The 13,072-nt window shown below is 52.1% G+C and overlaps 1 protein-coding gene across 3 annotated transcripts in view; it reads left to right on the top strand.

The window, feature by feature from the left end:
• The window catches only part of PRR5L (proline rich 5 like), a 145,310-nt gene that overhangs the window by 72,396 nt on the left and 59,842 nt on the right, over window positions 1-13,072 (top strand). Inside the window, exon 1 of one of the 3 annotated variants that reach the window (XM_072759144.1) lies at window positions 1,891-2,025. The exons of the other annotated variants lie outside the window; for them this stretch is intronic. The gene's annotated coding sequence lies outside the window, so the exon portion shown is untranslated. Of the gene's footprint in view, window positions 1-1,890; window positions 2,026-13,072 lie in introns of those variants that run through there. 3 annotated transcript variants of the gene reach the window in all.

The raw sequence follows: 13,072 nt of genomic DNA on the forward strand, positions 1-13,072 counted from the left end.
ATCCTGCAGAGACTCTGAGCACTTTCTCCATATGAATTCATCACATCCTCATAGCAACCCCGAGATCACTACTACTTCTATCCCCATTTTCATAGGAGTAAATTGAGGCATAGCACAGCTAAGGAACTTGGCTAGTATCCGGCAGCTAGCAACAGGAGGAGGTGGGATACAAACTTTGACCTTCTGGGGCCAGGCGTTCGCTCTTAAGACCTCAGCACAGCTGCCTTGAGGCAGCTGAAGTCCCAGCCCCTCACGCTTTCCTCTCCCAGGCGCGTGCTGGAGCGGGGGCTCTGTCCTGTGTGTGTGATGTCTGGGGTGAGAGTCAAAGTCTCTTCATCACCCTGGGGTTTGTACTGAGACTCCTTTAGTATCATTGGACAAGTGGGGCTCACGGGGCCCCAAGGAACTCCCTTGGGCACACCCTGACCGGCAAGCCTTCCTTACTTAGGTTTTGTTAAGGTCACAGTGATCAGAATAAACACTTATTTTTTTTCTTCTCAGTTTTGACATAAAAAGACATATTCTTTTTTTTTTTTTTCAGCAAATGTCACTGTGGTTTCAGAGCCTAAGTGTGATGTTTGAGCGGGCAGCATTTTAAAAGTATTTCCTGCTCAACCATAGGGTGAAATTATACAAGCCAGGGAGTCCTGAAAGCAGCTGCCTCAAATTCTTACCACCTGCACAAAAAAGAAAGAAAGAAAGAAAGAAAGAAAGAAAGAAAGAAAGAAAGAAAGAAAGAAAGAAAGAAAAAGAAAAAATAATTATTACATTTTTTTAGTTTTGAGATTGACTGGTTTTCTGTTGTTTCAAACTCTGGGGGACCCTCCAATTCACTAAAACTTCAGCGGGAAAGAGAATTTAGAAGCTTTAAAAGGGTTTTGCAAACCTAAGGGAGACTTCACTGGAATTATATTTTCATTAATGGACTTAAATGAACTGTTCCTGGAATCTGCCTGGGGACTGTTCCTTGAAGCAACAGTGAAAGTTCCAGGCTCTCTGGCACTGTCCTGAGCCTGAGGAACAATCCCTGGGGGGACTTCGGGGTAGGGCGGCCCAGTAGGTGGTGTGGGGCAGATCCCTGGCTGGAGGGTTCCTGGGGGAACCTCCTCTCCTGGGAGTGCTCGCTCTCTCTGTCTCCCTTTCTCTCTCTGTCTCTGGACCTGTTGCATCCTCCCAGGCTTTTCAAGTTAAGAGCTGGATTTCCTGAAATTGTTGATCTGGATGAAAAGTGCAGGCACCCCCTCCCCCCTCCCCCCTCCCCAGCGGAGTGAGAGGCGCTGCAGGGGAGGAGGAGGGGGAGGGGTGAGGTGGGGTGGGGGCCGAGGGAGGGAAAGGAATGCTGTGAGTACAGGATAGGAAAAGTGGGAGGAGGAGGGATGGGAGGAGGAGGAGAGGAGGAGGAGGAGGAGGAGGGAGAGGGGGAGGAGGAAGAGGGAGAGGGGGAGGGGGAGGAGGAGAAGAGGAGGAGGGAGAGGAGAAGGGAGAGGAGGAGGAAGAGAGGAGGAGGAGAGGAGGAGGGAGAGAAGGGAGAGGAGGAGGAGGAGAGGAGGAGGAGAGGAGGAGAGGAGGAGGGAGAGGAGGAGGAGGGGGAGGAGAAGGGGAGGGGAGAGGAGAGGAGGAGGAGGAGGAGGGGGAGGGGAGGAGGAGAGTAGGGAGAGGAGGAGGAAAGGAGGAGGGAGAGGAGGAGGAGGGAGAGGAGGAGGGAGAGGAGGAGGAGGGAGAGGAGGAGGGAAGGAGGGGGAGAAGGAGAGGAGGAGGGAAGGAGGAGGAGGGGGAGGAGGAGAGGAGGAGGGAAGGAGGAGGAGGGGGAGGAGGAGGAGGGGGAAGAAGGGGAGGAGGAGGGGGAGGAGGGGGAGGAGGGAAACGTGTCAGCGGCGGGCTGGGGAGCCGGGCGGCCGGCGCTGGTGGACGGGAGTCCGGGAGTCCGGGAGTCCGGCGGGAGCCGGCGGAGGCGGGCGGGCGCGGCGGGCGGGGCCGAGCGGGGCCGCGCGGCGGGAGAGGAGCCCCGGTCCCTCGTCGCTGCGGGTGAGAGAACTTCCCCGGGAAGCCCGGAAACTTCCCCGGCGCGCGGCGTCCCGGGCGGGGGAGGCCGGTCCCGGAGAGCTCGGGTGACTCAGCGCCGGGACCCCGGGCGGTGCAAGGGGAAGCCCCGGGGGGGGGGGGCGAGTCTCGGTGCAGCGGGCTCGGATGGGGCCGGATGGGGCCGGCGGGCGGGGACCCTCATCCCGGACGGGCCGGCGACCTCCGGGGCGGGGGGGGGGGCGGGGGCCGGGGATGCCGCCGGCCGCGGGACCGCGGGACCCGGGCTGTGCCCGCAGGTCGAAAAAGAAAGTTTTCCGGCTGCCTCCCGGGCTCTCCGCGGCGGAGGGGGGGGGGGGGGGCACTGCAGGGGACCTGGGGCGCGCGACCTCCCTGCCGCCCGCGTTGCCGGCCCCGGGCTCCCCGGGCTCCCCGGGCTCCCCCGGCTCCACGGAGCGCGGCGGCCCGGGGCGCAGCCCGCGACACCCCCGCCCCGGCGAGGCCCTCGCCCCTCGCCCCTGCGCGCCCACCGTGCGCACGCGGGGAGGGGCCTGTGCGCGCAGGGGGCGCCCTGGAGCCCCGCTCCCGTCCCGCGGCCGCGACCCGGGTTGCGGGCGCCCTGCCCCTGCCCCCGCCCCCCACCCCATTCCCGAGGCCGAGCCTCGCAGACTGTGCTGGCAGGACCCGGCCCGCGGGAGGTCGCCCCCGCGCCCGCCCCCGCGCCCGCCCCCGCCCCGGGTCACACGCCGCCGCCTCGTCCCCCGGGGCCCGGAGCCGCGAGGTGTCGGTCCGCAGGAAGGCGGGGAGGTCCCGAGAGCGGCCCGAGGCCCCGGGCGGCCCCCCGCGTCGGGCCGCGCGCCCTGGAGCCGGTGCGCGCAGGCCGGGCACGCTCCGAGGCCCCCGCGGGGTGCGCGCCGCCCCGGGCACCGGGCGCTGGTGGAGCAGGCCCCGCGCCCAGCACCGGCCTCGGGGGGCGCCCTCCGGGGACCCTGACAGTGGCCCGCGCCGCAGGGCTGCCCCGCTGGGCGCCGAGCTCGGGTAAATCGCTGTCGGGGGAAGGCGCCGCTCTGCACGCCGCGGGGCCGCAGGTGGGTCCGGAGGGGGAGGCGGAGCTGGCAGATGCTCAGGTGGCCTCCCTGGAAGCCTCGGGGCCTGGCGGGGTCCCCGGGAGGACGGCGGGCGGTGCAGCGGGCGCCCTCCCTGCGGAGCGTGGCTGCGGCCGAGCTGCTCCCCCCACCGAGGGGGCTGGTGAGAGCGCGTTCCCTCGGCAACCACCAGGTGAAGGCAACGATGCTTCATCAGTGCACACAGGTTGTCTTTGGTTTTTCGAGCCCTGACCACAGTCCTTTCGGTATTTTATGGATGCTTCAAACAGCCAGAGCCAGAAATAGTGGAAAGAAAGAAAGAGAGAGAGAGAGAAAGAAAGAAAGAGAAAGAAAGAAGAAAGAGAAAGAAAGAAAGGAGGGAGAGAGGGAAGGAAAGTAAGGAAGAGAGAAAGAAAAGAAAGAAGAAAAATAAAAAGAGAGAGAGAGAAAGAGAAAGAAATAAAAGGAAGGAAGGAAAGGAAGAGAGAGAGGGAGAAAGAAAGAAAAAAAAGAAAAAGAAAGAAAGAAAACAGAGAGAGAAAGAAAGAAAAAGAAGGGAGGGAGGGAAGGAAGGAAGTAAAGAAAGAAAGGAAGAGAGAAAGAAGACAGAGCGAGAGAAAGAGAAAGAAAGAAAGAAAGAGAAAGGAGGAAGGGAAGGAAAGAGACAAAGAAAGAAAAGAAAGAAAAAGAAAGAAAACAGAAAGAAAAGAAAGAAAGAAAACAGAAAGAGAAAGAAAGAAAAAGAAAAAGAGAGAAAGAGAAAAAGAGAGAGAAAGAAAAGGAAGGAAGGAAAGGAAGACAGAGAGGGAGAAAGAAAGAAAAAAAATAAAAACAGAGAGAAAGAAAGAAAGAAAGAAGGGAGGGAAGGAAGGAAAAAAAGAAAGGAAGAGAAAGAAGACAGAGAGAGAAAAAAAAGAAAGAAAGAAAAAGAAAGAAAGAAAGAAAGAAAAAGAAAGAAAGAAAAGATGCTTAGAAATGAGCTAGTCCATCCGCCTTAATTCTCCAGGCTTTAGAAAAACTCCCTTGTTTCTTAAGGAGGAGACCTCCTTTCTTTCAGATGCAGAGGCTCATGGATGTATATCTCGGTGCATGAGACTTCAATAACGATTGGTATTTGAACGTTATAAAAATGTTTCCTTTATTTAAAAAAGGAGGAAGGGGTGGGGGCCAGCACCTCGTGAGTTATTATTATGTCTTCAGCTTTGCCTTCCGAGACATTGGTGATGCCATCTGCACCAAAACAGTGATGAGGAAGGAGGGTACCGTTAGATCCCCAGCCCTACAGGGGTGAGCCCACTGAGAGTGTGTCTGAAGCCACACACGCGCAGGGCTGGAGCTGAGGATGGGGTCTGGGCCTGTCGCTCCGGGCCTCCAGTGGCGGCCAGTACTGGACACCTTCCCTTTAGTTTGTTGTTTCTCGGTGGTTGATTAGATCATCTTCTCGTTGAGTAACTTGGTGGCTTCTTCTTTCTTATTTTTTCTCTAAGTCACATAGTACCACAGAATGACTCAATTACTGAAGGGGGGGAAAAAAAGCCCTAATCTTGTATTTAGAAAGCTGTTACACGGGCACCTGAAAATACCCTGCTGGTTGTCCAGCCCTAGATGTCGTCATCTTCAAGTTTGCTCATCGACAGTGTATGTGCAGCATTTCGACCTTTTATCCGTAGAGAATTGAACTATTAGGACTTTGTGGATGTCTTAATGATTTCTCGATCCTCATTGCTTCCTATGGTCATTCCTTTTGTAGGGCCCTTGTACGCAGTCAGGTATACTGAAATCTTCCTTGAATTGCAGCCTTTTTTTCCTTTCAATCACTTTCGCAGAGCTAGACCACTACAGAGTTGATTTGAGACATAGGGTGGGAGCGTCTCGGAGAGATCCCTGCTATTTAATGTTTCTCATTAAAAGTTGGTTCTCGGGCACCTGGGTGGCTCAGATAGTAGGGCGTCTGCCTTCATCTCAGGTCATGGTCTCCGGGTCCTGGGATCAAGCCCCACATCAGGCTCCCTGCTTCTCAGGGAGTCTGCTTCTCCCTCTCCCTCTGCCTCTGCTCATGTGCGCGCTCTCTCTCTCTCTCTCTCTCTCTCAAATGAACCAAAAAAAAAAAAAAAAAAAAAGAAGTTTGTATCCTAGAACGGCCTCTCTTTATGCAAATGTTGAAAGTACAGCTTATAGACCATATCATTTGTTAACAAGTCACTGTGAATTAGTATCTCAGTCGCCGAAGATAGAGAATACAATTATTTCGCGGATTTGGGGCCAGGTTAGGAATTTGGGAACAGAGAGCGTGATAGCCTGGTCAGCAGAAGGCAGTGTTTTACAAAGGGAGATTCCGCTTTGGAGCCAGGAAGGAGGTCGGGAGTGTAAAATGATGCAAAGCAATGATGAGACATCAGAGGTGACCTTGAGTTGATGAACATTTTTATCAGGGCCTGGGGATCCGGGGTTTACTTCGAAACTTGTGCAGTGAAAACATCCAGGCCGGCTTATTTCTTGGGCGACTGCTATGAGCCAGGTACAGCCACGGTGATGTCACTCGAGCCTCTCGGCAGCCTGAGCGGGTAAATATTCTTTTCCCTATTTTAAGATGTGCACACAGAGGCTCAGAGAGGTTGATTCCTCTCCTGACGTAACAGCCATTAACTTAAGCCCCTTGTTCTTTCTAGTACGTTTTGACATCTGTTGAAGGCCTTCCGTGAAGAATCCAGGGTGCCAAGTACTCAGGGAAGTCCTGGTGGTTCACATGGAAGCTTCTGGATTGGAAGTGGATACCCGAGCAGTGCAGGAGCTCTAAAAAGGAGGGGATAGGAGGTGGAAGAAGGAGGGAGGCCCTGCGGACACTTTGAATATAGCGAATTACTAGCCTCCGTCTGGCAGAGGCTGGCTCTCACTCCCACCTGAAGCCGGCCCTGGTCATTGGCTTGCCTCACGGGGTACCCAGAGGGGGCAAGTGGGGCAGGACCCCCACCTGCCTCGGCTGTGCGTGATGACGCTCGGTTGGAATCCCCAGTTTATAGGCGGTTTAAATTAGGGAGCTCCTGAGACCTGTTTCCATTTTAATTGGACTTGGCCTTTTGTGGTAGTAGTCACCCAATCTCTGTCTTTAAATATTCTTTTCTTATGCTTTGCCAGTTTATGGCCTTTGTAGATCAATCCTTGGATTTCATTTAGAGGAGAGAGAGGGAGGGGGGGAAAACCCAGCAAAGGTTAGTGATTACCTAAATTGGATTAAGTTCTGTCTAGCAGCGTTTAAAGAAATGTTGCTTGCTCTCTAATTACCATCAACCAGGAATTTAAACGGTCTATTAAATTTAAGCTGACATTTGTTTTTTTTTTTCTTTTTTCTTTTTTTTTTTTATCCAGGGTAGTTCTAGTTCTCACATATTCTAGGATTTTGGAGGCTTTTTTTTTTTTTTTTTAATTCTTTAAATGTCTACAGAGTGCTCTCTTCCTCCCCACCTTTTAAAAATATTACATTTCTGTAGCAGGATAATAAATGATGTTGTTATATACTGGCTTCGTTGAAAAACAGAAGCTCCCAGCCAGGTTCATCAGGCTCTGTTAGCCTTGGGAAAGCAAGCCGGTGAACTGGGTTCTTTGTGGGAACGAAATTTAGGGACTCGTACGTGAAGCTTTTTGGATGGAGTGTGGCTTGCCCCTTTCTTTATCTGTATAGCAAAAGGATAGGCCTGTAATGAAAATCAGCTACCTTTACTCTGTGCTTGAGCTCTGGGTGAAAAATCCGAGTGTTCTTCATCAAAGTGGGTGGTGTGTGTGCTTTTTTGGGGGCTGGGACTGGGGTAAAGCAAATGAGGCATCAAGGGTATAACCATAAAGCGCATGACCCTGAGACATGGTGCCTCCCTTGCCTTGTCCTCTTCATGCTGATGGATGACCTGTGTCCACAGGTCACAGGTTTCAGGGTTTCAGAGAGTTATAGGACTCACCAAAAAAAATCCCTCCTTTTTTTTTTTGTCCACGGCCCACGGCAACCGGTCGTACACGTTTGTACAATTTATTTTGCATATGATCCTATGCTACCTAAAAGCACGTATTACCCCTCTAGGCTTTCATTCTCTTTCCCTTGCCTCAATTTTGGGGTATAAATATACGATTTTTTTCTAATGCATTCAGCAGCGTTCTGGTTTTGCTTTGGCTGCTTGCCAAATGGTGCCTGGAGCAGCCCCCCGTTTCTCGCTTACCTCCTCTAGCTTGATTGGTTCTTTTTTTTTTTTTTTTGACACGGGCTGAGTTCTGTGTTTTGTTGAAGGCATCTATGACGGCAGTTAGGGTTGTTCGGTTTTTAGCAAATGCTAGGATGAGGGAGCACCTTGGTCTCCCTCGTTCAGGAACTAGAATATATGTCACCTTAAGGTGAGCCTGGAAGGATACCCGAAAGAAGCATTTGTTTCTGTCTGCTTCCCAAGGACTGGGGGCGGGACTCCAGCAAGGGCTGGGATGTGTGTGTGTGTGTGTGTGTGTGTGTGTGTGTGTGTGTGTGTTGCTCTGATCTCAGCTGCCTCAGACCCTGTCACAACTTGCTCGTGCCCTCAGCTGCAGGAATCCTCGGTGGAAACCCATTAATGCTCGCTGTCGAACTCCACATACGCCTTTGGAACTGGTTCACTGTCATTCCCCAGGTATCTCTGGGGGAGACCACGTCAACTGCCACCATCACTTTGGGGGAGTTCTGCGACAGCGTGCCAGCTGCTGGAGTCCCCCGCTGTGGAGCCCTGTGGCCCCTTTCACTGTGAAGTATCCCCAGGTCAAATTAGTGGGTAAACGAGGTAATCCTTGGTGGTGCCCTGAGAAGATTTTTTAAAATTCTTGACCAAGAGGACAGTCAGCTTCCTGGGATGCCCGGGTGGCTCTGCGGTTGAGCCTTTGGCCCAGGGCGTGATCCTGGGGTCCTGGGATCGAGTCCCCCATCAGGCTCCCTGCATGGAGCCTGCTTCCCCCTCTGCCTGTGTCTCTGCCTCTCTCTGTGTCTCTCAGGAATAAATAAATAAAATCTTAAAAAAAAATAGGACAGTCAGTGACTCTCAAGACACCCCGAAAGGTATCAGTATCAACCTTGCAGAGAGGGGAAGCTGCTGAAAGAGTCCATGCGTCGGTCCTAACTGGCATCTTGGAGACCACGCAGGTCAAGGAACTGAGATCTGGGACCTGATCTTGACTCCACCAGGGGCAAGCTCAGTTGCCCTGGGGCCTGTTCCCCTAACTACAAAAGAATGGGATTGGCCCACCGCTGCTTAAAATATAAAAATTAGGCGACTTGTTAACTCAAGTTTCCAGCTTTTTTTAAAAAAACAAACAAACAAAAAACAAAACCCGAGATGACTGGATTCTCTAACACCGTGCTGTTAGAATCGAGTTTACCACTCCTGGCTTCAGGCCTTCCTGTCTTTGTGTTCAGGGTAGTAGGTGCACACGAAATCTTTGTGGAAATGTGATTTTTTTTCATCCTGTCCTTGTCCATCACAGATGGGAAAGGCTACTGGAGCTTCTGAAGCGTTTACCTCTGAGAGCTTGTTTCCTTCCCGACGGTTCCTTTCTAGGCTCCAGCATCTTTAGAGTCACTGGCAAGAAAATGAGGAGCCTGTGTTTTTCACTGGACCCCTTACTAGCTCTGCCTTGTAACTGCAAAAGGTGGTCTACGCTTCCGTCCCCGCGCCCATCTCCATTTACAGCTGTCAACTTGCGTTCAGAACATTACTTCCGAGCATTTGTGGCGTGACCCTGGCCCTGTGGAAGCAGGTAGTTGATGCTCCTGTACCCTCTCTGCTTTCTCTTCTCAGATCCCGGCACCCGCTGGACCTCCTAATGTTTGGCTGTTGAATGAACTTGAGGTGACCCCACGACCTCCGTGAAGTGATAAGATCCCGAGAGCCCCTTCAATTTTATGGGTCTCTATTCAACGCTCTTTATACTTGGCTACGTGACACGGAGGGAAGTTTCCTTTCCCTTGATCTCATTTTTCTCATGAAAAAGCATCACCTCCTGTTCCTGCCATGGGAGGGTGAAGCTTATTATTATTATTATTATTTTTACTGGATAGCATAAGTTAATCTAGAGCACATTTCCAACCACGCTGAAAACTCCTATTGTCTGCGAGACGGTAGCTGTGGGGCGCTGTGTCCCCCACCAGGCTAAAACCGAGGTGGGACGTGTCAGAAGTGGAACTGCTCACGTAATGGTCAGTCTCAGCTACTGCTGCTGTCTAGGCGTTACGGTTTATCATCTGGAGGCCCTGCCCCACCACTTTGGATGCCACTTAGGGGGCCGCACCCTCGCAATTTGCTCTCCAAGAAACTCGATCCTTCTAGCGGGGCTCATAGATGAGTAAATAAGATGTGTGGTGACTCCCCACAGTTTTGCTTGACTTACACCAAAGGAGGGGATTTTTTTTTTCTGGTGATTATATGGTGGTTTGCAGGCCAGGCCAGGTTTGCAAGCCGATGAAGATGATCTGATGGAGTAATTACTGCTCGCTGGATCGGGATGGTCAGGGCCTTGAGTCCTGTGGGCATTGAGGAGAGAGTGCTAAGCAGAGGCGAGCACTTGAGCTCACCTCCTGTTTGCACTAATATATACTGTTGCCGAAAATCACATTCTCAAGTCTCTTCTATCTGCGTTGGTTTCTAGCAGAGCTTTGAGAACGTTGTCTCATTCTTCCTGTGGAGCCTCTTCCATCGTCCAGATGTGACCCTTTGCATTTTCTTGTTTGTGGGAGCGTCTGTCCCCGGGCTGGCTTTTGTCCCCTAAGAGTTTCAAAGTTGGGTCCTTAATCAAAACAAGAGCTCTGCTCTGCTGCAGGGACCGGGGCCTGGATGCTCCACTCACCTGCACACAGACCCCGGAATCCTGGCCCACGAGGCCAAGATCAACCTGCCCATGGACAGTACTACTTGGGCAGATCCCAGTTCAGTCATCCTGGGAGATAATTTTTTCTGGCTCCTCAGAAAAGAGGAGGCCACCCAGCTGGGTGGCCTGGAGGGCCAGGTGTGATGTTTACCTCGTGCATGCCCAACAGTGTGCTCGAGGCAGGATATGGCAGGTGGTGAGGCGGGCCAGGTCTTGGCCTTTGGTGAGCTTACATGCCATCAGGGCTAGTCAGTGAGCAAGTGAGCAAACATGATGACCTCACGAGCTGGTGGGGCCATGAGAAAACGGGGCCTCCTTCCAGTGAGAGACAGTGTGTGCTTGCTGCCCAGGCCCTGCAAGAAGCTGTTGATGATGTGCGTGAAGGGAGGCCAGGGCGGTGGTCACCTCTCACCTCTGCTTAAAACAAAGCAGTTAGGAGCTCAGGCCCTGGAATGAGGTAGGATCTGACTCTTTGTCCCTCTTACTAACCTTCTGCCTTTGGACAGGTTAATCCCTGTGCTTTGGTTTCTTTATGTGCAACCTGGGAGGCGTAAAACCTGCCTTGTTAGGTTCGAGCAGAGATGAACTGAGATGCTATCTGCAAATAGAAGCTTGCCACCATCCTGACCATCCTGACGAAAGCTAGCGTACACTTTTCAGTGCCAAGTAGAATAAGATAGTCATGGTAGGTGACTTGCAAAGCGGTCTCAGCACGCTTGAATACCCACTTCTGACTCGGTTTCCGTCTGGTGGGCTGGGATGGGGCATGTGGGGTTCAGATCGAGTTTCCCGGGTTGGATCAGTGTGGTCCTATTTCCTGTGTGTTTCTTCTAGTGGTCCCCCGCACGCTGCTGGCTTGGCCCATGTGAGGAGTATGTATGAGTGTGTCTGTAATACGTAGGGATGCTGGCGGTTCTAATGCGGGATCAGTGATGGGGTAGGAGTGAGATGAGACAGCTGATTAGTTAAGAGGCTGGTCAACTAGATGATGTGGTAGGTGGGCCCTGAAACACCTACTAGGCTGGTTGTGGGTTTGTGTGGCGTCGGGGGGCGGGGGGGGGGCGGTCATCTGCTGCTCTCAGAGGACAGCTCTATAGGGCGGTCAGGGTAGGGGCTGAACAGACAGCTGGCGACACTGAGGTTCTCCTGGCCACCAGCTAGACTGGAATCTTCACCAACTCATCAGCCTGCAGACCTCAGGAAGGGAAATGACTTGCCCAAGCCCTCACTGCCCAAGTGACACCTGATTTAGGCCCCAGAGAAAGGTGTGAGAAGGCTGGTGGTCCTGGCAGTGGTGCAATACAGTGAAGGTCCCAAACCTGTATGTTAGGTGCCTAGGGTGCTAGTCAGCTTGGTGACCTCGTTGCCGACACTAATAAATCACGAGATTTCACATTTTTAAAAAAATCTGGATTTATGACATCTCTTGGAAGATTCAGATCTGGTGAAGCTGAACTGTGTCCTGAGGTGGCAAAACCAGATTGGATTGAGTGGTGACCGCCTCCTTTAGCCCGGGCGGGTCCAGCCCGCCCTCTGTGACATTCCACAAAGTATGGCAAGTATGTGATGCATCTGGAAAAAAGGAAAGAAGTCAATCTTCCTTTTGTTTGTTTTTGTTTTTGTTTTTCTGACCTGTGTGTCCCTGTACGAGGCAGCTCCTCTTGCAGAAGAAGTGCTGAAGAAATAAATCTGTGTCGAATGAATGAATGAATGAACGACCTCTAGTTGATAGATCACTTATTTGGGATCAGAAGCCAAGTTCAAATCCTTACTTCTTCTAAGGCGCTGAGTGATTTGGAACAAATCAGTAACCTTTATGTTTTGTCCTTTTGTGGGGGTTGGGGAGGCATCGCTGTTGTTCGAGTAAGTCGTATGTTTTCAACGTTTCTCAATCCAGAGGTGCAAACAGGTTTACAGAGAGAAGTCTTGCCTTCCATGTCTCTGTCACTCAGCTCTTTTCCTTGAGGGCAACAGGTGTTCTCAGTTTCTGGTTTGTCCTTCCGGAGATGCTTTATGCAGTGCGACAAAATAGGTAAATGGTCTTTTTCATCTATTTCACTTAGATGGTAGCAGAATGCACGCGTGATTTCTGTGTTTAGCACACTTGGATGGGAGGGCGTGCCAGTCAGGACACAAAGAGTTTTCCTGTCCTTTCTTAGAGCCGCGTAGGACTCCAGCCTGTGGGACACCCAAGTTTTACATAGCCAGTCCTCTGTTGCCGGGCATCTAGGTTATTTCCAATCTGTTGCTGTCGTAAAGAAGGCGGTAGTCAAACTCCAGGTTTTGTAAGTCACTTGACATGCCTAAAACTTCTGGAAGTCGAATTGCTAGGTCAGAGAGTGCAGCCTTTGTCCCTGTGGCAAATCTCAGATGTCCATGCCTTGCCGCTGGCCCCAAAGTGCCCTCCTTCCAGCAACGTGCGAGAGCACCTGTTGCCCTAAACCTTAGTCCTGGGTCATCTCTTGGAACCTGCAAGGGTTTTGTGAAGAACACAGTGTGTTAGGAAAGTATGAACACTCGCTATAATTGGGGCGGTGGGGGGTGCTTGGATGGGCCCGAGCTATGATCTAGGTTATCTGGTGGAGATGCATACCCCAGCCATTTGAAGATGAGGACACTCTGAGTCATTTACTCAGGTCACCCAACTAATCCACCATAGAGGCCGGATTCAATCCCAGGTTTGTCAGATTTCAATACCAGTAGGTAAAGCCTTTAATTTTGGGTGCTGGTGTTCTCAGCTGACACGTTACCCGTGATTCCTATGTCTCCTGGAAGTAGTGCCTCTCATGTGGCCGGGTCACTTGCTCATTCCTTAAGTGTGTGCAAAATTCCTGCACTGTGCTACGCACCTGGGAACAGCATAGATATAGTCTCTGCCTTCACGGACCTCACAAAAATAGTAAGAACTGATTCTGTAGTCCTTTATTGGGTGACAAGACAACAGAGGGGGTGGGGGTGAGGAGGGTGGTCTGTGGGGTCATGTGACCTAATCGGGTGTGAGGGGAAAGAGTTCTCTGAGCAAGTGAAAGACAGGTGATAAAGGGTCTTATGGGTCAGGGTGAAATCAGAGAGGGACACAAACCATAAGAAAGTCTTGATCA

The sequence above is a fragment of the Vulpes vulpes genome, chromosome 5 (assembly GCF_048418805.1).
Source record: "Vulpes vulpes isolate BD-2025 chromosome 5, VulVul3, whole genome shotgun sequence".
Lineage (NCBI taxonomy): Eukaryota > Metazoa > Chordata > Mammalia > Carnivora > Canidae > Vulpes > Vulpes vulpes.